The following is a 25,469-nucleotide window of genomic DNA, read 5'->3' on the forward strand; positions in this document are numbered from 1 at the left end:
CAAAGATAAAATATGAATTATTCTACTCGGTGCTTAAAACTCTTCACAATATAGCTCCAACTTACCTCTCTAAACTGATTTCATGTTTTTTTCCCCTCATGCCCTTTAGGTTCCAGCTGAACAGGTCTATTTACCATAGGTGACATTCTGTCTCCCATAGCCATTCTTTTGAAAAAGCTGGAATCCTCCTCCTCCTTACTTCAATTTCTTGGAATCCCTGGCTCCCTTTTTGCTCAGCTCAAATGTCACCTCCTGCACAAGTTCTATCCTGACCCTCCCCCTTTCCCCAGCTGCTAATGTTCTCCTCACCCCAATATGACTTTGTATGTGTTTTATGCTTTTCCATTTTTGTACTGGTTATTTCCCTCCACTAAAATATAAGCTTTTAAAGGCAGGGGTTGATTATCTTTATATCTTTAGATTCTCAGCTCCTAACATAGCACTGAACACAAAGGAAGTACTTAATTAAAAAAAAATTTAATGTATTAAATTTTTAATTAATGGAATAAAACAAGCATTTCTATAACATGGTATAATAAAAAAAGGATGATTGCACATGAAACTGCAAATCTATGACATACAACTTGCTATTCCTTTTAAATCTATAAAGTTATCATGAAAATTTCTTTCTTCCCTCCCCCCTCCCCACCCTAAAGATGGCTACCATTAGACATAAATAAGGGGGTGTGTGTGTGTGTGTGTGTGTATATATATACATATATATATATAATATGTAAAATTATTCCATAAATACTTCTATTTATCAGTTCTTTCTCTGGTTGCAGATAGAGTCTTTCTTCATATGTCATTTATAGTTAATGTAAATATTTACTAACTCAGCTAGGTAGCACAGTAAAAAAAGTACAGGGCTTAGAATCAGGAAGACCCAAGTTCAAATCCAGCCCCAGATACTTATTAACTGTGTGACCTTGAGCAAGTCATTTAATCTCTGTCTGCTTAGTGAAAAAGGGTATCATAATAGCATCTACTGTCCCAGAGCTGTTGTGAGAATCAAATAAGATAATATTTGTAAAGCACTTAGCACAGTGCCTGGCACACAGTAGGCACTTAATAAATGCAAGTTCCCTTCCTGTACTGAACTGAAAAGTCCTGACAAGGTTATCAATATCTTTTCCTTTTAAGTTGTCCCCAGCCACCCTTCTCTAGGAATGGAAATCAGAAGCCAATTCAGCTGGTAAAATTTAGATAAGGAGTTTTAAAAAGGTTTTTCTATCCCATCATGCCCACCATTTGCTCGCTACCCAGGCATGTGCTCTGTGTTTATGGACTCTAGTAACATGAGGCACACCCCAGTCTGATAGCACCATGGAGTCCATCCATTGCACATACATACATGTATACACTGTAGTACTCACTCAAGGGAAAAAGACTCAAAGCAATGACACTGTGATGCTGCTTCTCCCATGTCCCTCCCAGGTCCCTCTACTCTCAACACCCTATCACTGCTTCATTCTTCCTGAATGAAAGCCAATCCACCCCCATTTTCCATAAACCAGTAATCTTCCTGCTTCCCATTGTCCCTATATACCCCAAAAGAACGGTAATCCATCCCTCCCATTATCAGCCACTCCACAAAGGTCAGCTACCTGATGAGGACTGTACCTTGGTGATACTATTCCTGCCAACTCCATATCATCCCAATCTCTTAATTCCTCTCTCCAAGGACCAGAGATATAAATAACTGGAACCAATTGGTTCTAGCCCAATGGAAATATGCAATGAAAATTCAAATAATGCAGTCACTTTGGGATTCCTTATTCACACTCATTGAGACCAGCTGTGGTCCCTATCATGCTCTTTCCTTCCATTGTGCTCTCTACTACTGCCATTCTATAATATATCAACTTTGCTATATCTTAGAGCTCTTTGTCTCACGTTCCTGCCATCTTCTTTCATTCATGAAAGTCTGGATTCTCAAAGAAGATACCACATCCTTTAACACCTTCTTCAATACTAGCTCCACATTCTCACATGCTTCACAATACACTGGGCTCCTTCTTCTGCCATGACCCAGCAACCTCTCCTTTGAAAGGGATTCCATCTGTCTCTACATCAAGCTATCTAGATCCTTGTGGCTGTTAGCTACCGCCTCCCCCCAAGATGATTCTCTCTCTTATTTCGAGAAATACCTGGCTCAACATCTTTCTCTCCACCCCAACCCTGTTCTCATACTTAGAGATTTCAAAAGACATGTTGATTTTTCCTTCAACACCCTATCACTAGATGGGTCTCCCTCCATACTCAGAGCCCAGTCCTTTGGCCATAGAAAGTCTAAAAAGCCTGGAAGCATAAACCTTTGAGGGAATTAAAAGGTTCAGGGGAGTGGGATAGAGAGAAACATCCACAGGAATGCATTGCTTAGGGTGCTGCCTCCCTTCCTGAACATTGACATGCCCCCATACTCCAGGGCAGAATGTTACTATGAAGTGGACCAATTATGAGCATGGACCACTCCCAGCCCACCACTTATCAACCACAGCTATGTCCTTGATAATCTTCTCAGAGCTTCTCCATAAGGGCTCCTACATAAGAGGGCAAGTTCTTCTATATTAGAGATTATGAGATACCCACCTGGAGCCAACTCTCCTAGAGACAAAGCTTTGCACCACTGCGCCATCCATCAAGCCTCCAAATTATTGCTTCATTATTTCTAAGTTTTGTTAATTCTCATAATGGCAGACCCAAAAATATTAAAATATGAATACCAAAATTCATTCAAAAGTAAAACACAAATGGTTTTTAAATTGCTTTTTATATTATTCACAGGACTATTTGATTTCATTAGCATTAATAATCAAGAGCCTACTCCATTTGCTAATCACATCTATTTTCAAAGCCCCCAAAGACTAATTCCAAAGTTATTTACTTTTAATAATATCAATAATAACTAGTAATTTACATAGCTTCAGTACTTCTTGGTTCATCTCTGCGGTGAGCATCACATAATAATCCAGTAAGTATATATTTGTCTTTAATACTTATATAAAAAAGAAATTTACAATATAATTTTGTTGTGTATTTAAAAGGAATAGCAAGCTATACATAGTAGATTTGCAGTTTCATGTGCAATCATCTTTGTTATTATACTATGTTATAAAAATGCTCATTTTATTCCATAAATTAAAAATAAAATAAATGTTTTAAAATGTATATGTTCTATGTTTTTAAAAGGAACTTTCAGGAGAATGGTACATAACTTACAAAGGAAAACTTAAATTCTAACATTTTATGATTATCTTAAAAGTCAGAGTTGAGAAAAATTATATATATTATGAAATATAGGTATAATATAATTTGAATACTCTATGATGTACATACAAAAAAAAAAGCATTTAGTCCTTTAACTTGTTGTACTTATTGGGTCTTAGAAGACGTAATAGTCAAAAATATGTTGTAATTACAAGTTCCATATGCTCTACAGTTTGTATCATCCAAATGTCTCTAGGTAAATAAACACAGGACTGATCTAAGAAAGTTTACCTAAAAGTATCCAGGGCTACATTTTAACTTCCTTTGAAATCAATTGAGTTTATGTTGTAAATTTCAGGAAGACCTCATAGAATGGCCCCTGCCTTTAGGGTGCTTACAATCTAGCTATCCACATAGAATTAACCCACATGCTCTGTAAGTGGTCATATATGAAGGCTCTCATGGGTCATGGAATTAGATTTTTTATAATGAGTGGGACAGTAATAACAAAGACATGCACACACACACACACACACACACACACACATAAACATGAGGCCCCTTTAAACATGTGGCCTCAGGAAAGGTGACCAAATGGGAAAAAAAGCAGATCCACCACCATCAGAATTACCCCATGTTAGAGCTGGAAGTAATTGAGCTGAACCCCTTCATTTTACAGAGAGAAAGTAAAGGCCCAAAGTTACACAGCCTTTAAGTAACCTGTTTGAACAGAGGTTTTCTGACCAGGAGGAGTTCAGAGCTATTTGGACTGCTACTTACGGACTACCCTTAATAAAAGGATTTGTTCTGTAAAACTCAGACTCAGTCAAAAGGCTACACCCAAGGACCTAGAAGGCCACATGTGGCCTCAAGGCCGAAGGTTCCCCACCCCGGTACCCCGAGCTTCACCTCTTTCATCTGTATGAGGAAAAAAAGGGTTGACTTTGCCTTAAAAATTGTGTTTTAAAATGCTGTATCTAGTCAGATTGACTATATAAATGCGAATTGCTGTTATTCCAGCTCTAACAATCTGTGATTCTACAATGACTTTGTAGATGTTTGGTCCCTTTGTTGAAGTTACTCAGGTATAATTCTAAGTTATGACCCAATTTGACTCAAGACACAATGAGATACTGGAACTTTAGAAGATGTCTCTTTTTCCTGCAGAATAAGCTAAGAGCAGAGGACCAGAAACCACTAGCATTACCTTTGCCTGCAATACTCACAGCCTGGGAGCCCAGATTATGCTATCAGGAGTCATTCAGATATCCTTGAGCCCAGTTGTCTTCAAGGGCAAGTCTGGCTCTTGGCAAAACCATGAAGTAGGCAGAGACTTCGGTTCCCCACCACTTCTCTTTCTCTAATAAGTGACCTCCCTGAACACTCCCTGACTGGTACTCCTCCCTTGTGTTTCCCCCTGACTCTGAGCCCCATTTAGGCATGCTGCTTAGGAAAGAGAAACCCAGAAGTGAGTGCAGCCAGAACCAAAACTCCAGTAAAGTGCTCACATACAAGGTGACCTTATGGGCTTATCATTGCTTGCTCTGTACTAGTAAAGACTATGAAGTGGAGTTCAGGGTGGGGATACTAGCAACCAAGCCACCCACGCCATGTCTAGGAGCAGGGATCTAGAGTTGGAAGATGTCTCAGAAGTCATCTAGTCTAATGCCCTTATTTTATAGATGAGGACAGTAGGGCCCAGGGAGGTTAAGTGAGTCTTCTGAGACAGATAGTGTCAGTCAGACTCCAAATTTGGAGGAAAAGCTTATTTCTCTTTCCTCTAGTCCACAGTGACACACATACGCCCAAAAAACACAGTGAAAGTTGTAAAAGTACCACAGGGTGGGCTTTCAGCCTCCACACTTTCTCACTCTCATGCTGAAATACATACCATATATACTCACTCACTACCATCCTGACTCTTGCTCCATATTCCAACACCCTTACCACATATACTAGCATTCTGCCTACTTCCTGACTACCCTAAATAACCTACAAAGAAAGGACCACTAATAAGAAAATATTTATAGCAACTTTTTGGATACAGCAAATAACTATGAATTAAAGGGGCACAGAGACTCATAGGTTCATGTACAATCCTCTTTCTCTGCTCTACTATATATAAGGAAATACACATTTTATTCGGTGTTTCTTAAGTTCAGAGAGGGGCAGCTAGGTGGTACATTGGATAGAGTACTGGATCTGCAGTCAGGAAGACTCATCTTCCTAACTTTGAATCTGGCCTCAGACACTTACCAGTTGTGTGACCCTGAGCAAATCACTTTACTTTGTTTGCCTCAGTTTCCTCATCTATAAAATGAGCTGGAGAAGAAAATGGCAAACCATTCCAGTATCTTTGCCAAGAAAACCCCAAATGGGATCATGAAGAGTCTTAAATGACTGTACAACAACAACAAAAGTTTAGAATTCTAAAAAATTAATAATCCAAACAGAATTGCAGTCAATTGTTCTCTTTTCCAGCTTCCCATACAATGGCAATAGGTAGGAAGCAATCCAATTGAAAAACATTTAATATATACTTGGTTCCAAAGACAAAAATGAAACAGTCTCTGCCCTCCAAGAGTTTACATTCTACCAAGAGAGACAAGACGTACGTAAATATCTACATATAAATTATATACAACATAAATCCAAATAAACTTCCAGGGGGAGGGCACTAGCAGCTGGGGAGATCAGGAAAGGCTTTATGAACTCTTTTGTCATAGACCTCCTTGGGCAGTCTGGTGAAGCCCATGGACTCGTCAGAATAATATTTTTAAATGCATAAAATATAATATACCCAATTACAAAAGAAACTAATTATATTGAGATAAAGTTATAAAAGGGCAGCTAAGTGATTTAGTGGATAGAGTGCTGGGCCTGGAGTCAGGAAGACCTGAGTTCAAATCTAGCTTCAGACACTTACTAGCTGTGTGACCCTGGGCAAGCCACTTAACTCTGTTTGCCTCAGTTTCCTCATCTGTAAAATGAGCTGGAGAAGGAAATGGCAAATCACTCCAGTATCTTTGCCAAGTAAACTCCAAAAGGGGTCACAAAGAGTCAAACACAACTGGAAATGACTAAACAACAGCATTTACAAAATATTAAAAAAAAAATTAACAGATCCCAGGTTTAAGAACCCCTCAGTGGCACTTAAGCATGAGATTCTAAGAGGCAAAGATGGTGACCTCATCTGACCACCTGATTGCCTGAAAATGTGCAAGGCTCCATGTAAAGACAACATGGCACTCACTCCTGCCTAGAAAGGCAAAGGAGTTTTCCTGCTTCTCTCGAAAAAGGCAAAGGGAGACAATTACTCGCTCCTGCAGAGTAATCAATATGGGGAGAGCTGCGAGCATCACCAACACCTGAATGTAATTAGGAGCATTGATAACTGCTAAAACTGTTCCTTCGGGTTCTACATATACCCACTAAATCCATCCAAGGGAACAGAGAAGTGGAGACACCTCCATGGTACTGATAAAACAACTATTAAGACATGTACTGCCCTGCCCCTAACAGGGGCATAACTAGAGCAGGGGGATCAGACCTTTGCTCCAGGGGGCCAGACACCCAGGATCCGCCACAGCTGGGTATGTTTTCTCACTGTAGCTGTGCCATAGATTCTTGTTCCTTTGGCCAGATTCAGGCCATCACCCCAAGTGTCCCCCGTTCAGTGATACTTCTCTCCCCCATTTTCTAACATGCCTTCCCTCCCAGCTCCTCTCAGTAGCAAGGATCACATTTTTTGATGGGAAGGCCACCTATCTCCTGGATCAACAGTACCTGTGATCAAATTGTCCTCTGCACTACTTCCAGGGTCCCACACCCCTGCCAGAGGAAACAAATCTGGAAATAAGCTGGACTGTGCCTGTTACTCAGATTAACTGTACTAGACAGAACTGAAAGAGTACAGATAAACTGTACTACACTGAAATTATATTGTCATGACTGTCTATCACTGTCTTTGTACTGGTATATGCTGGGGTTGGGGAGGTCACTTACTAGTAATCAAACCACAAGCCTGGAACATACCTTTTACATATACTCATCACCAGAGGGAAATGGATGAATAAAGATAAGGAAGTGAATGAATGAATGAGCATTTATTATGTGCCAAGCACTGAGCTATGTGTAAGGGATACAAAGTAGAAAAGAAAGATTATCCCCGAAGGAGCTCACATTCTAATTGGGGGAGACAACACAAGGTAAGTATGCCAGCTTTCTGGGCCCACAGTTTTACACCACCCCATTTTCCCTGTAGTCACAATGAAATGCACAGACCCCCTGCAAACATATGCCCAGGCACCATTGCCTCTCCTTCTATGTTCTGACACTCAGAGCATCTATGATGCCTTTTAACCATCCCTTGATACATATATAACATTGTGCCTATTTCCTGAGAGCCTTAAACATCGTGCCCCCAATCCTCACCCACAACTAGAAGAAGGAGGGAGGAGTCTTCCCCTGCAAGTGCCAGAATCTACATCTCAGTTCCATCTCCCACCTTACAAAACTGGATACTGACTGCCCAGAGCTCTCCGTTGTGATTATGAACATGGCATGGGACAGCAGTGAATCAAGCTGTTATTTTCTGACTTCCTCCCAACCCTCACTACCCCTTCATCAAAATATAACTGTCGTGTGTCTCATTTCCTTTCGGAAAGCCCTGGGTGGTACTGTTAATCATATCTTGGTAATAGCCAGCTAACTTACTTCCCTCCCCAGGTAATGTAATAACTTTAACCCATTGGGGAAAAAAGTTAAACATACTTTCCAGAAAGCCCTCAAGAAGTGAGTCTAATATCCGGCCTCAGACACATAACACTTACTAGCTGTGTGACCCTGGGCAAGTCACTTAACCCCATTGCCTAGCCCCCCCCCCAAAAAAAAGTGAATCTGATTGTGGATATTTGAGAAGGGGTTCTTTTTCTTCCCTGGTTGAGATCAAGGGAAGGCTTGTTATGTCTTGGGGTGGGGAAGGACATCATGGGACTTAAATCTCTACATCCAGGCCCACATGTCGCTATGAGTATAGACTTCTGTTCTTTGACTCTTTTCCTGCTTTTAGGTGAAGGAGTATTTAGACTACGATGAGATCGTGTGAGCTTCAAAAGACACCAGAGTTGGAACCTATTACAGATTTTGCTGACAGCTGACAGAAACCTGCTTCAACCTGCACAGAAGGGGATCAAAGGAAGCCGAGAGGGAACAACATTGACCCATCCATTAGCTATGTCACATTCACAAGTGAACGTGAAGCAGAAGGTGGGGTCGGAAGGGGCGAGAAGAATGCTATCTAGAAACTGCTTTGAGGTTGAGCCCACTGTCCCCAGGGACTGAGGTGATACAGGGAAGACGGTGCTCCCAGGTATTGGGGAAAATGTTTTCTGCTTCTGTTTGTGCTACATCTTCTCAGTAAATAAGTACTTTTAAAATGTAGGAATGGGGAAAACAATAGACCAATGGGAAAAATACTTTGGAGTCTTAAAGTCACTGGACCTTTAGAGACCATTTCAACCTCACCACATACATGTCACCTTCTATTTTATCTATAGTCAAGTCTGTCCCTATTCAAGAAAAATGCTTTCTCACTTTCTGCAGGTGACAAAACATCATCTAAAGACTGAAGTGCCCTAAGAATGTCTCAACAGACTGACTCATGGGATCAGAGATTTAGAGCTGGTAGGCACCTTGGAGATCATTTATTTAGTCCTACCCCAAGAAGAGAAACCCAGAGAAATCACCCATAAATGATTTGCCTAAAGTCACACAGGGAGTAAGTTGGCATAAACAGGATGCTAACCCATTTGGAGTCTGACTCCAAATCAGGCATCTTTTCCAGATACAAGGCTGTTATTTCCTTCACCACCAGCAAAAATTAACAGAGAGAGCTGATGTCAAGCTATTTGAGGGGTGTTCTGGAGAAGCCAGAAAAGGAATCTTGTGATGCTGACACAAACCAGAAATGAGATCTTTATAGTCTTGGGCAACTTGACATGGGAAGTTCATAGGAGAGACAACCAGCTAATGAAAATTTAAATAGCATCGTCTACAGTAAATAACCACGTTTTCGTGCTGTCCTTTCTGTCTGAAGGAGGGCTAAGGGCTTGCCTGAATAAACCATGGTACCTTATAATTAACTAATGTCTCCTTTTAATTAGTTTCAACTTGCTGCAGGCTCCCTTCTACCTCTTGGTTTTAATGCAACCCTAAAAGCACTGCCAGCCATCAGTTAAAGTTAAAAACAAACAATGCCTCCTTGACCCAGACAACAGGTAGGCTTCCAACAGCTCACTAAATTGCAAATGCCCAAATGGTTTACCAAGGTGTGGCCACTGTGAATGCTACTGCTTCTTGGAGCTACAGGTGAGAGTTGAGTGCCAGGTAGACACCAAAGGTGAATGAACAGCCCTGAAAAGGGCTTGGCAAGCCCTCACACCCACTAGCCTCCTTGAACCTCCACAAACCCCCTTGGTGTCATTGGTCAACTTCAAAAACGAAGGATAAACAATAATAAATGGCAACCTGGACAGGCAGCCAAAATGTTTCCATCAGCCATTTGTACTTGGTTTTATCATCTAACCAGATAAGTTAATGTGGCTTTTCAAAAACCCAAACACATAGTCCACTGAGTTACTGCCACTGACTCAGAGCATTTAAATACATGACCACACATTAGAAATGTTCTGCCAATCAATTACTTCAGCATTGCTGGGTAGAGGAGACAATGAATTTAGGGAAGGTATATGAATAAAAGTATTTTCAGTTTATTAGTCTGAAATGAAAGGAACCAATATTTTCTTCATTTGTATTCAGCAGCTCATCACAGTTCCTCATTATGGTAATTGACAGTTTAAGAGAACTTTTCTATCCCTAAACAGAGAATGTTTTACTTATCCAGAAAGCAATATGGTTTTAGGTATAATTTTACCCAGAAACTCATAATCTGGTATAAGTAGTGAGAAATTCTGATCATGTTATTGCTTCAAGGGTTTATGTGAGTCAATGAGTAGATTATGTCCCACCTTAATCACAACCCCTCTGGCAACATAGTTATTACTCAAACAAGAAATCAGGTTCCTAACAACATAGCCTTTCCCATCCTTGATGAGTAAAAGTCATCAAGTCCAAGGTAGAAAAAGAATTGGTATCTGTGATTCCTAAACCACTGTCAATGATCTTTAAAAAGTCACAAAAGACAGGATAGTTGCCACAGGACCGGAGAAGAACAAATGTCCTGATTTAAAAGAAGAAAACAAAGGAAAAGAATGTAGTCTACAAACTATAGACCAATGAGTTTGACTTTAAATCCTGGAAACTGGTTAGCAAACATATAGAAGAGGAAGCAGTGACCAAAAAGTGCCAGTATAGCTTCATCAAGAATAGGTCATGACCAACTAACATCATTGCCTTTTCTCCCCGCCAGGATTATCAGACTAGTAGATCCAGGAAAGTTATAGTTATATTTACCTAGATTTTAGTAAAAGTGAAAAAGACTTTAGTGCTATTCCTGTGGACAAAAAAGAGAGATGTGGATGAAACAACATTTCAATGAGACGGATTCAGTGCAAATTCAACAGCTTGCCCCTTAAGAGGAGTAAACAATGGTTTGAAGTTAACTTGGAAAAAGTTCTTCAGTGGAGTGACCCAAGGATCTGTACCCAGTGCTGATTAACAATGACTTGGATAGTAGGTGACACAAAGCTAGGAGGACTAGTTAATGCATTGGATGGCAAAGTTAAAGTCCAAGATGACTTTGTCAAGCTAGAAACATGAGTCAATTAAGATGAAATTTAATGGGGATACACATAAAGTCATTCATAAGGCTTGAAAAAATCAACTTCACAAGTACAAGAAGGGGGTCTTTGGCTAAACAGTCTGTCGGTCAGTCAATAAACATTTATTAAGTGCCTACTATGTGCCAACACTATGCTAAGTGCTTGGGATACAAATATAAAAAAGAAAAACAGTCCCTGTCGTCAAAGAATTTACAATCTAAAGGGGGAAGACAACACCCAAAAGGGAGCAGAAAAGGGAAAGAAGGGAATCTCATTTTGCCTGCAAAGTGTCTGGGGCTTTAAAGCTTTATGAACTCAATATGATACTGTTGTAGACAGCATTAAAAGTGTCAAAATAAGGAATGTGATAGTCCCTCTCTACCCAGCTGTGGTTGGACATCTGGGTTATAGTTTTCAGTTTTAAGTGTCACATTTTAGGAAGGATATTGACATCCTGGAGAGCATCTAGAAGAAAACAACATGGATGGTTAGGGAACTGGAGGCCTGGCCATATGAAGGTCAGTTAAAGGAAATGGGTATGACTAACCTGGAGAAGAGAAGCTCCTTCAGGACATGTTAATGGTCTTCAAATATATGAAGAGCTGTCATGTAAGGGGCATTAAATTTGTTCTGCATGACTCCACAGGGATAGGAATTAGGAGTACTGGAGGGGAGTTGCATCAGCTCAATGTAAGGAAAAATCTCTTAATTATAAGACTCAGAAAATTAAATAGCCCACCTCAGGAAGGCCTTTAAACAAAACCTGGGTGACCATTTTCCAGGTGTCTGTAGAGTGCATTCCTGTTCATTTATGGGTTGGATTACATCACTTCTGACATTCTTTCCAACTCTGTGATTCTGAAAAATCACATTGGGAATTTGCCCCTATAGACCTGCACAGGCTACATGTAGTAACCAATCACAGAATTGGTCAGATAACCATCAGTCCTTCAAGGTCCAGTTGAAGTGCTACATGTTCTTTTAAGCCATCATTGATTCTTACTGTTAAACCCCACAGTCCAGTAGAAGTTGTATCTTCCTTATGTGACTCACAACACTTTGAACTCCTGCCATTAGTATTTTATTTAACTATGTATTTGTTCTCTCTCTCTCTCTCTCTCTCTCTCTCTCTCTCTCTCTCTCTCTCACACACACACACACACACACACACACACACACGGAGTAAATTTTAAGCTCATTGGAGTCAAGGACCTTTTTATTCTCCTGAATCACTTGGAACATTGCATTGTATATTGCAGGTACTTAGAATGGATGAATGAATGAAATGACAAATATCAGCTAAATCTATCAAATGAAGCACTGACATCAACGTATGGGGATTTGGTTTGGTGGAGCTGGTGGTAGAAAAGTCATGCTCAGGCAGGATGATGTTGGGTGGAAACTGTCACTTTGCTTTCAGCAATTTGGGAAAGGCTGGAGCAAGGAGGTGGGGTTTCAGATCTTTGAACAGAGGAAAGGGAGGTGACTTATTGAAGTCATCAGGGATGGGCAGTCCATGCAGACACAGGGTGTGGAACATAGACCTGGCTTTGACAAGTCAGGACAAATGTCCTAGGACTATCCAGTTTGGGGAAACCACATGGAGTTATCCTTAACTGAAATTTGTAGTCTTCATCTCATGAAGCAAATTGTGGACTAAGAAAGTTACGTTGCCAACTCAATCAGAGAATAGTTGAGCATTTGCTCAGAAACCCATAGGAATAAAATTTTCTCCTGGAAAAATATGAGTTAATTGGTTAATGAGTTTTTTTTTCCAACTTAAGCAACATCACATAGGATATAATCATTCCCCAGGAACTTTATATCATGGACTCATTATCCTCCTCCTTACACCCACCCCTTTTCAAACTTCACAATTTTTATTGAAGGCACTATCATCCTTTTACTCATATTTGTAACCACAAGGTCATCCCTGGTTCCACTGATGGTTTTACCTGACTTGTAGATAAGGAGAATATTCTAGGTATAGTTTACCCAGATTTTAACAAAGCATTAACAAGGTCTTTTATGATATCCATGAGAACAAGACAGGGAGATGCGGTCTAGATTCTACAATAATTAGGTTTATTCAGAAGTAGTTGAATAATTGGACCCAAAGAGGAGGTATTAATGGCTAATTGTTAGCTTGAAAAGAAGTCTTTGGTGGAGTGTCCAAGGTATCTGGCTTGGTCTTGTGCTATTTAACATTGTATCGTTGCTTAAAAAGGCCAAGGTCTCCCACTGTATCTGTGACCATTACCAGTTGTCCTCTTGACCTTGTCTTACCACTGGATTCTGATGACTCTGAAGGAGATAGTGAGGCTGATGATTTTGCACAGCTTTGCCTCACTTAAATTCAATTCACTTACAAGTCAAGACATCACCTTTCTGATGTCATTGGTCCTCTTCAAGAAAGAAGGATGAATAACAACAATGCCTTGAACAAAGGTAAATATTACACAATTACCAAGAGCTGGAAGAAATAATTAACATACTCCCAAAGCCAGAATCTCAAGTGTCTGGCACTCATCCCCATCTCTCCACAACATCCTAGTTCAGGCCATCCTCGCCTCTTATTTGAACTATTGAAATAGCCTCCTAATTGGTCCCTTGCCTCAAATCTCTCACTCTGTCCAATCAATCCATCACACTACTCCCAAATTAATATTACTAAAGCACAGGTTTGAACATGTTATCCCCCTGCTCAAGAAGCTTCAATGAAAATAAAAGCATTTATTGAACACTACAATACGTAATATGATGTGCTAAGTAACACAGGAGGATAAAAAGATACTAAAGATAAAATAAAATTTTTCATTAGGTTTTTTTTTTAAAAATTATTTTATTTTAATTTATGAAATAGAATAAGCAATTCTATAACAGTATAATAAAAAAGGTGATTGCACATGAAACTGTAAATCTATTATGTACAACTTGCTATTCCTTTTAAATTTATAATAAGGTTATCATGTAAATTTCTTTTTTTTCCTTTTCTCCTCTCATCTTTATGCTAGGGATGGCTACCATTAGACACAAATATGTATGTATATATGTATATATACATATATACATATACACAGACACACACACACACACACACATATATATATGTAAAATCATTCTCTACATACTCCTATTTATCAGTTCTTTCTCTGGAAAGACAGTCTGACTCCAGCCTACTTTACCAGATCTTTTCCACACTTCCCTCCTTCACACACTTCACATTCCAATAAATTGGCTTACCTATTGTTTCCTGCCCAAAGTATTATATCTCATATCTCCATGTCTTTGCATAGGCTGGCTCCACGCCTGGAATGCCTTCCCTCCTCATCTTCTCCCCATAGAATTTTTAGTTTCCTTTAAAGCTCAGCTCAAGTGTTACTTCCTACATAATGTATTCTGATTCCTCCCCCTAGAATGTGATGCCCTCCCCCTTGAAATTACTTTGCATGTATTTGGTATTTAATTCTATGTGTATAAGTTGTTTCCTCCAGTAAAATATAAATTTCTTCAGGGCAGGGACTGTCTCATTTTTATCTTTTTATTCCTAGCATAGTGCCTAGCAAAAGTAGGCACTTGATAATTAAATGACAAATTAGAATACTAAGTTGAAGCTAATAAGATGAAATTTATAGAAAAAATAAAATCTTACATGTGGTTTAAGAAAAATCAACATCATATATACAAGATGGGAATGCATTACTAGGTACCAGTGCCTCTCCAAAAGACCTAGGGGTTTTAGTGACTTGACTACAAACTCATTATGAGTCAATATTGTAATATGGCAGACACCAGGGTCATCCACTGCATCCCAGGCCATCACCAGTAGTCTTGACTTTTGTCTCTGGAAAAAGTGAGGTTGATAACTTTGTGCAACTGTGACTCATTTAAATCCAATTCACAAGTCAAGAGATCACCCTGTGCTGTCACTGGTCCTCTTAAAAAACGAAGGATGAACAATACAGCAACAACATAGGAGAGGCTACATTATTTAATTTATATTTGCAGTAATGAGTACCACATTTTAAGAAGGCCATTGATAAGTTGGAAAGCATCTAAAGGAATGCAACAAAGGTAGTTAAAGGCCTTAAGATCATATCATCTGAGCACCATCTGAAGAAACTAGAGATTTGGCCTGGGAGGTCGGGGGGAGGGGGCCAAGATACTTGCAGAGACAAATTAAGGTTTGATAAGGAAAAACTTAGAGCTATCCAAATGTGTGATAAATAGGCTGCTTGAAAAGGTAGTGGGGGGCAGCTAGGTGGCACAATGGATTGAGCACCAGGCCTCAAAGACCTGAGTTCAAATCCGGTCTCAGACACTTACTAGCTGTGTGACCCTGGGCAAGTCACTTAACCCTGTATGCCTCTCTCCTCATCTGTGAAATGAGCTGGAGAAGGAGATGGCAAACCACTCAGTATCTTTGCTAAGAAAACCCCCATATGGGGTCATGAAGAGTCACACAGGACTGAAATGACTGAATAACAACACAGGTGGTGAGCTCCTCCTCATCAGACATCTCAGAAAAGCTAGATAACCATTTGTCAGTTACATTGAGGAGGATAATGTATTTTAGATATGAGTTAGACAAAATGGTCTCTGAAGTCCCTTCCAACCCCAAGATCCTGCGATCTTGATTTGCCCTGTGATCCACGTCCAATCATTCTTGTTGATTTTGTGGCTACACCTCTTGCATCCATCCTTTCTTTCTACCCAGCTCACCTTTCTCAGCTACTTATCACCTCTTGCCTAGGATACTATTCCAATAATCTCCTATTTGGTTTCCCTTCTTCATCTTTCTCTGCTTTACTCCTTCCACATAGCTGCCAAGTGAATCTTCTTAAGACCCAGTTCTGACTATATCATCTTCTACTCAAAAGTTTCCCTGTTGACTCTAGTATTAAAAAAAAAAAAAAGACCCTCTTAGTCTGGAATATAAAACTTTCCACAGTCTAATTCCAATCTACCTTAATAGATTCATGTCATCATCCACTCTACATTCCAGCCAAACTGGCCCAAACTCAGCATTCCATCTCCTATGTCCACGTCTTTACTCAGATTGTCACTCTCCATGCCCACAATGCCGTCCTTCTTCACCCCAACCTCAGAGAATCTTACATTTCCTTCAGATCTTTATTCAGGAAGAACTTCCTGCTCTGAGCTTTTTCTTATCTCCCTACATCCCCCACCCTCCACTTATTAGTGCTTTCTCCTTCCTCAAATATTCGGTATTTACTTAACACTTACATGTTGTCTCCTATTCTCTTCCCTCTCCCAGCCCCAATGTAAGCTCCTTGAGGGAACAGACTTCCATTTTTGTCTTTGTATCTCTGGTGCCCAGAACAGTGCCTAGCACATAGTAGGAAATTAATATGTATTATATGAGCTGAATTGAACTGCCTTTGCAAAGAAGTCCAACACTGTCTGCAGTGCCCCCATGGTGTCATGGCAGAGTCTGGATTCTGCATATATTTTGTCTATACTTACTATATGTACATGATATTTCCTCTGGATAGACTACAAGCTCTTTGCGGGCAGGGACTGTTTTCTCTTTTGTCTTTATATCACCAGTGCCTAGAACAGAGCCTGGATCATAGTGGGTGCTTAATAAATGTTTGTCAGTTAATTGATTGAATGGGACAAACCTTGGTTTTGCTACTAGGACCAAAAATTCAGTTAAGCAGGAAGCTTCTAGCAGAAGTTAAGTATAAACACTGAAGTAGCTCTTGTTTACCACCAGCAAGCTGCTTGATGCCCTGGGGTATCCTGGGTAATCAGCAAATGTTACAGTGAGGGGTTTCCTGATGCTGCCCTGAGAGTTGCTTACAATATATTCCTAACACTGTTGTGAAAGGACATTAGTTGGAGCAATGTTATATGGGGTGTGCTTGTATTGAAGGTCTGAGCAAACAAGGTTTTTAAATCAATGGAGGTCACTTAAGATAGAAAAAAAAATAGGCAGGTGCTCTGTAGATCCGTAGGCAAGCAAAGGTCTGGGTCCAAAGTGGTCATTTGGGGCGAGGTCCAAGCAAGTAGACAAGCAAGACAAAGTCCAGTAGGCCACAGTGGCAGTAGCAGGATCTTTGACAGAAAACCCAGCTGTCAGGACCCCAGCCTCTGAGGAAAAGAGAACCACAGGGAAGCCAAGGAAGCCAGCAGAATCAGCCAGCATCTAACCCACATCTAGGCTGTTCCTCCTTGTACCCAGAGGAAGCAACACTGTGTTCTGAAGTTGATAGGGGGGAAGAAGATACCACCCACTAGGTGGAAGTGAAACCACCTAGACAGGATGGAGCCCTTTTGCTAGATAAGACGATCACCCTGGGAAGAGACTCTGAAGGGAAGCCTTGAAACTGCTCTAGATAAAAGGCTCTCTATTTGGGCTCCAAATTCCGCTGGTATAACAAAAGCTTCTAAGGGACACCCTAGTTGCTATTTAAGACCTCTGGCTTCAATTCTAGTCTCCCTTGACCTCAACTTATTGACCATGCCCCTGTCTATCTGGCCCGCCTCTTTGACTGTTCCCTGCCTGACCTCCACCACCCCAATTCAACCTGCCTATTGCTGTGGTCAGCCCCTGTCAGTGTCCTAGTCCTGAGCTCCAATCCTGCCTGAAATTACCTGATACTGATACCTGCATACTTTCATCCTGATCCTTCTCCAACCTTGCTTATCCATCCCTGGTGTCCACACTTACTTTAGTGTCATCACTACAACTAGTTCAATCCTTGCTTATATATTATACTATAAGCCCCTACCCCAAGGGCAGCTCCTAGATTCGGGCTAAGTAAGGACTCTGACAGAATGAGGTTGATGGTACTGTCCATATTCCATAGCTCCTTAGGGTCAAACACAAACTCCTCTGGTATTTAAAACTCTTTACAACCTAGCTCCAGCTTACCTCTCCAGTCCTATTATCCACTACTCTCTTATACACATTCTATTGTCTAGCCAAATTGGCTTTCTTTCTGTTTCTCACACAACACGACATCTTCCATTTGTGAATCTTTCCTGTGGTTCTTCCCCACTTACGTCTCTTAGAATTCCTAGTTTTCTTCAAAGATCAGCTCCAAGATTACATTCTACCTGAGGCCTTTTGTGATCCACAACCCCTCCAGCCACTAGTGTCTACCCTCCAGTCACCTTACATTTATTTTGTATACATTTGGCATATAGATATGCCCATACTGTCTCTTCCAAAAGAATACAAGCTTCTTGAGAGCAGGAACGATCTCATTTTGTCTTTGTATCTTTAGTGACTAGCATAGTGTCTGACACGTTACTAAATGCTTGGTTTGACCATTAATCATTAATAAATGATTATCTGACTGAACCCTCCTCTATTTGAGTACCAATGGAAGGGAAAATTCCCTGGAAGGTACCGTGAAGGTTAAAGTCAAGAATGTGAAGCTAACAAATCCAGATCTAAAAATAGATTAAATCAAGCAATTTGCAGGGTAGAGATGAGATCATGGATTCAGAACTAGAAGGGGCTTTGCAGATCAAAAGATCATAAATTTAGAGTTGGAAGGGACCTTAGAGGTCATCTTAACCAACTCCCTCTCATTTTAGAGATCAGGAAACTCAAGCCCTTAAAAGTAGTAGAGCTAAGATTTGAACCCACGTCCTCCAGTTTAAAATTGGGCACACTCATGCAATGACCATCTGGAACCTAAAGGAAAATACTGGTCAAAACTAAGAATCACAAACATGTCTAATTTATATTGAATCGCTTACTATCTCAAGGAGGGGGAAGGGGAAGGAAGGAGAGAGAAAATTTGGGACTCAAATTTTTTGAAAAATGAATATTAAAAATTGTCTTTACATGTAACTGAGGGAAAAATTAAAATGAAAAAAAAAGAACGGAAGTAAAAAAAAAAAAAAAGAATTACAACAAGGCCTAAAAAGCTGCAAAGTTTTGATGTTGGTGGCGGGCCGGGGTGGGGGGGGGGGGGGGGGGGGGGGGAATCAATGGTCCAAGTTAGACAAAAGAATGATCTCAATTTGTCATACTTGCCAGCCTCACCTGAGAATATGAGCTAGCCTACACCTTTAGAAGTACAAGACTAAAATCTACTCTCCAATCCCACCCAAAATCCCTTCATTCGGTGATCTCATCATTGTTGCTGTCCTATAGCTCATCCTTAAAACCTACATCACGCACCACTCCCTCAACCATCCCCTTAATTAATGTCCTCTATGCAGACCCCACCACTGGCTGCTTGATTCTAGCCCCCTGCACCAGGCTATATGCTGACTCAAACCCTTTTGTTTCTGAAATCACCAAGAGCATAACTTAGGAACAGGACTGATGAATGTTAATCCAAGTGCAGAAACTATTTATTCTCTCTATTATAGTGCCTGCTTGGTGTGGGCAGCCCAGTACCTATAGGTAATGATTATAGCCAGAAGGTGGGTAATGATTATAGCCAAGTGAGAGGAACTCTGCCAGCAGAGGCCGTCTGTGACTCAATCAAAGACAGACATGGTACTTTACAAAGGGGCCAAAAGAGTTTCTTAGATTCTCTTCCCCTAGAGAGAAAGGAGTAGAATGACTGCATGAAGAAACAAGGAAGACTATCCAGTAGAGGGAACAATCAATATAGATAAACATGGAATGATTTTAATTGAAAGGCACAAAAATGAAGAGAATGAGGTGAACCAAAATGTTAAATAATTTCAATGCTTTATTCATTTACTCATTCAACAAAGAGCTAACTACTACTTACCATCAAGGCTTCAAATTAAGCAATATCATTTTAATTGACTTTAGGAGATTTACCCTAATCAAAATATTTATTGTTCCTTAAAACTTTCATGATCTCTATCTCTTTATTTTTCAGGAAAAAAATAAGGTTTAGTAGATCATATCCACATGGCAAATTAGACTTAATGCTTTGATTTTTTTTTTTAAATCCTCTCTCCTTCCCACAGAAGGAATAAGAGTTGTTAGCATTTATAATTTAACGTTGTTTCAAGGCAGACTGTTCTCTCATTTTCCACCTACGGTTGATGCCATTTAAAATTCAGTTCTATTGTTTTCTTTTCATGTGTCATTTAATCATATTTCCCTTTATGTGTTTTACTGATAATGATTTCTCTGTCTGCAAACAATATAATACATTTTTAGGTATTTGATACCCACTACCAACTATAGGATTTTTCAAAGCAAGAGGTAAAATTAAGCATTCAGCATAAGTCAGAAAATTCTTGAGTATCTCTTATAAAAAAAATCTTATTCTTTCCAGGAATTATTTTCTAACTATCCAGTAGAGACAAGTTTAGTTTATCAGCATTTTAGTATTTTTATTATTATTATTATTAATGATCATACAAATGATGATAAATAAAAAGAAGAAATAATAAGCACATAATAATAATAAACAGACCAATTACCTGGCTGTTTAAGAAGATTATTTTTTTTACTCAGAGAAACTATAATATTTAATCATTAAACTACCACAAATTAATTCTTTATAGCTTCCATTATGTGTTTCAAAAGTCAGCCATTATTTATTAGAATAAGCTAAAGATTTTAAATGGCTATTTTTTCACAGATTTTTTTTATTAAAAAAGATAAGTCCATGTACAACCACAGCTATACGCAGGAATTTTTTAATAATAAATTTTGCAATTCAATATAATTTGATTTGAGAAATCAAAACATATAGCTTTTCATATAAGTTTCTATTATGGGAAAGGCTCTAAACTAGGCTATAAGGATATAAAGATAAAATGACATAGTCTTTGTCCTCAAGGAGTTTACATTCAACTACCAACTGTTATGAAATACTTAAAAATGTATCTCCAAGATGGATTTCAATGAACTCTATCTTTGGCTGAACTGTAAATCAAAAATTAAATCAGCAAATGACAGTTTAAAGTTGCTGATGGCTTAATGTTAATTGACAGTTCAGTCAACAGAGAAAGTTGACTACATCTCTGACTTGCCTCCATGTTCCCCCCTCCATTGACTGAACCCAAGGATATCCTAAGATGAGGACACAAAACTTTGAAAATATTAGAGCAATATAAGGCATCAATGAATCCTTAAATTATGCTTAATGCTTCCTTTGCCACCTCACAGCTGGGAGGAGAAGAGGGACTTCCAGCATGGAATCCAGCTGGCATCCTCAAATTGGACAGTGCTCCCAGATACCCCAGTGTAGTCGTGACTTTTGGACCAAAAGTCCTTTCCAAAACAAGCATACAAAAATTGTTATTGATTTGTCAGCTGTTACTATAAGCAGACCCAGTTGATATTTATAACCCCTAAGCCTTCCTTACCTCTTAGTGGCATGCTTTAGCTCAAAAGGAAATACCATTTCTAATAGCTTTTTTGTTTGAGAACATGAGGACCTTTGAAAACCAACAGCAGCAGTAGACAAACCAACTGGAATAATGGATTGAGTGCTGGAGTTGTCATCAGAGAAAACTGGATTCAAATTCTACCTCTGACATAACTGTTCTATGATGATAATTAAGTCTCTACTTATCAAGTCTTAATGTCCACATCTTTAAAATGGGTAGAAGGTGCCAGTAGTCCCTGCCTCATGGATTATTATAAGGTTTAAATGAGATGATATATATATAAAAAACTTTGAAATTCTAAAGTTTTATAAATATCAGTTATTATTACCATTACTGCTAATAATAATAAAAAAGAACATGAAGAAAGAAATCACTCAAGAATTTCCAAAAAAGGAGGTAGATGAAGAACAGATAAACTTTCTTGTATTATACAAAAATAGACGTCCTTCATGAACATACATACATCCTACATAGAACTGAAAGACAAGGGTATCTAGGCATAATTGTTCAAATTCTTCTTGGCTAAAACTCAGAAACATTAATGGGTTCCATTAGCCTCTTTCAGAAGATGCCTACATTTAATCTGATCATATCTACCAGCTGTGTGACTCTGGGTAAGTCACTTAACACTGTCGGTCTCATTTTCCTCATCTGCAAAATGGGCTGGAGAAGGACATGGCAAATCATTCAAGTATTTCTGCCAAGAAAATCTCATATGGTGCCATGAAGAGTCGGACACAACTAAAAGAGAACTAAACAATAACATGACACCTTTTAGTTGGGAGGAGGAAGTTATTCCCTGCAATGGATAATCTCTGATTCCATCCCACTACAGAGAACAGAGAGAGAGAGAGAGATTTGCCAAGAAGCTACTAGACCAGGCATAAACTTGCGTCCTGCAGACTGTGGCATGCCAAAGGATTTTGAGTGGCCCTTGAAAAATGCTGAGAATGTCTTCCTCTACATTTCTCGAGGCCACTGGAAATCCAAGTGGCCCGAGGACCATAAGTTGTGCACGCCTATACTAGACTACGTTTGCCTGACAGTAATCTTACAGAAGAGAGGGAAGTATCATGGCACACAATGAAAATAACATTGCCTCTAGAATCAAAATATATGCCTTTGACACTACTTGTGTGACTTTTGGAAGTTGCTTAACCACCCTGGGTCTCAGTTTTTTTACCTGTAAAATGGGAGGAGAGAGGGATGAACTAGATGGCTTCCGGGGCTCCTTTTAGCTCCAGAATTAGGAACCAGATCAACATCGCCATGGAGATAGACGAGTTCAAAGGTCATGTAAATGTTCACTGTGAGCGAGGGGACTCCATCTCCAGTCCTACAATCAAACAAAACCTAATTGCAGGAGTGCTCAGGGAAGGATTTGATTCCATTTGCTCATCTTCTCCATTATGTGGTATGAGCTACTTAAAATGCACATCTTCTGTCTCTTGTGGAAACCTTCCAAAGCACTAGGAATTTAACAGCTTGGGAATGTTCAACCCTAGAAATAAAAATATCAGACTTCCGTGGCGTCAGCCTTAGGTACAGGCAGAGTCTATGCCCACTTCTGTGGTAGAATGACGAGTGGAGAAGGTTCTCCTAGGCCTGAAAATATCTCCACCCACATGTCACAGGGTCTGAAGTTTCAGTATTATGGCTTCACTTCTCTGGGTTCCCTTTCCTATGATCTTCTTTCAACATGAAACTATTCCTGAATGGAGAACCATATTAAACAAATTCACACTAAGATGTTTGTGACTCATCAGCTCTACCTGACTGGTGGGACAGGCAGACATTAGAGCACTGAGTATCTGGGCAAGGGAAGAAAGCTAAAAGGTGAAAAGGGGTACACAAAGAAGAGGTGTAGAGCCCTTTAGACAAACTATATCAATTTCACAGTTTGCCTGGTGTCAAACAGTAAGAGAGGGTACACTGTCAACTGCACCCAGTGGTATCTGGCACAAGATGGCTGGGCACATGGGTCACGATTTAGTTCAAAGCTGGGTTGTGACAAAGTGTAATTATGGCAGACAACATACTCTCTGAGCATTCTTCCTCCCGGGGGGGGGGTATTTTCTCCCTAAGGTGGTTCAAAGATAGCTGTCCTTCTCCCTCTTCTGTCAGCCTGCATGACCTTTCTCCCTCACCCAGACCCATCACTAAAATCCTATCACCATGAAAATCCTCCCCATAAAGAGTATGGGTGAAGATCTTTGGGAATGGGCCACCTATGGACCAACTGCACCCACCATTAGATTATCTTCTGTACTACCCCTCTCAAAAAAAAAAATCCTTGTCTTTACCCCAGATACCTACTAACATATCTGGCGGTTACAATGGAGATCAAATGCTAAAGCATGGGAGATATTAGGCAGTATTGCCAGAAAGGAAATCCAAGGACCCAAAATTAAGGAATTAAGCCAGGAGGCCAAAGTGCAGAAGAATCATTCCAAAAGAGCTTTTGGGGTCATTGCATGGGATTGTTCACTCAGCTTTCCACTGCCTGGAATTTGACATTTCTGCTTAAACTGGCCCATGCTCCCTAAAACATCCTACAACTATGGAAGCAATTGAGTTTGCTCACATGTTTCCAGACAGATACCTTCTTGTAAATATGTTTCACTACTCTATGCTTCCCTCATGATTGAGCTTGGAATTCTGTTCTTCAATTACTGACAAGATCATGATTCACCTTGGAATAAATCACAATCCTGTCTGTATGCTTAAACACAGCCCCTTCTCCAATAGTATACTTTAGTGAAATACTGTAACTCTTAATCTCCTTGAGGTCCTTGATGGGCCATTTCTGTTTCTATCTTTGTATTCCCAGCATTCAACACAGTGCCTGATACAAAGTAGATAAATTAAATAAAGCAATTAAAAGTGTACCCCACTTTTAAAAGCCTAGTTTGGCAATTTTCACCTTTCCTCGTCCAGCAAGTAACTGATACTACTCTTTGAAAGATATCTAGTTAACCCCTATATCCATTTCCCCCCATTAATCCAATCTGGAGCAATTTCCATCAATGTGTAAACATAGGAAGGCAATGATGAATAATTGGGTTACCATTTTATGTATTTTTTACATATGCTTATATAAGTACACATTGTTTCCTCTGATTAAAAAAAAATTCCTTTTAGGAAGAGACTGTTTCATTTCTGTCTTTATATCCCCAGCTCATAGCATAATTCCTGGCATGGAGAGAGATGGAGCCTTGGGAAAGGCAGCACCTGCCAGAGCCCGGGTCTTGCTTCCAGCCCAGCCATCATCCAGAGAAGCAGGAGCTCCTTTGGAGAAGGAACCAGCCATCCCCACACAGGGCAGGCAAGTCAGCCTAGCTGACGCAGCCAGGCTCTCAGGGGGAGGGACAGGAGGCAGTATGTGCCAGGCAAGTCAAACCACTATCATCACATTGACCACCAGCTCCCCAAAGACCTTGATGGAGACAGCCCAGACTCCTGAACACAAGAGCCTTGGGAATAGGCAGGTTTCCAGCCCGGTGCCCTCAGTCATCGCCCTGGCAAACAATCCCTGTGGAGATGCAGCCTGGCAGGTCCTACAGCCATGCTACTGAAGACCCAGAAAAGAAAGTTCTTATCACTATCAAATGGTTCACCATTAGAAGTTGACCTTATTTTATCAATAGAAATGACATTAAAGAAGAGGCATTACCATCTGCTTTGCTGCTGCTGCACCCTAAGGACCACTGAACCTTTCCATCTAACTTGTAGCTGAAACGTATGTGGTTTTCCTCTTTAGAACATGAGCTTCTTGAGAGCAGGGACTGTCTGACTTTTCTATTTTATTCTCAGTACTTAGTACAATGTTTTGCATATAGTAAGTGCCTAATAAATGCTTCATTCATTCACATATCAGGTACTTAATAAATGTTCATTGATCAATAGTCAATAAACATGTATTAAGCACCAAGCACTGTGCTAAGCACTGGGGATACAAATACCAAAAGAAGACAGTCCTTGCCCTCAAGTAGCTTACAATCTAAAGCAGGAAGATAACACAGGGAAGGAAACTGAAAAGGGGTAAAGGGGAGAGTGAAAGAGGAAAAGTCAGAGAAATCCCAAAGTAAAGCAGCCAGGTGAGAAATAATCAACTGTTTGAATGTCTAGCAATTCTATTAAAGACATTCTGAAGTTTTGTGCTGATGA

General features: G+C 39.9%; 1 pseudogene; it reads left to right on the plus strand.

The window, feature by feature from the left end:
• LOC114046653 overlaps positions 1–24,877 on the plus strand; it is a 53,817-nt pseudogene extending 28,940 nt beyond the window's left edge.
• Positions 24,878–25,469: the final 592 nt, after the last annotated feature.

Source organism: Vombatus ursinus, unplaced genomic scaffold (assembly GCF_900497805.2).
Source record: "Vombatus ursinus unplaced genomic scaffold, bare-nosed wombat genome assembly UNPS02000577.1, whole genome shotgun sequence".
NCBI classification, from domain to species: Eukaryota; Metazoa; Chordata; class Mammalia; order Diprotodontia; family Vombatidae; genus Vombatus; species Vombatus ursinus.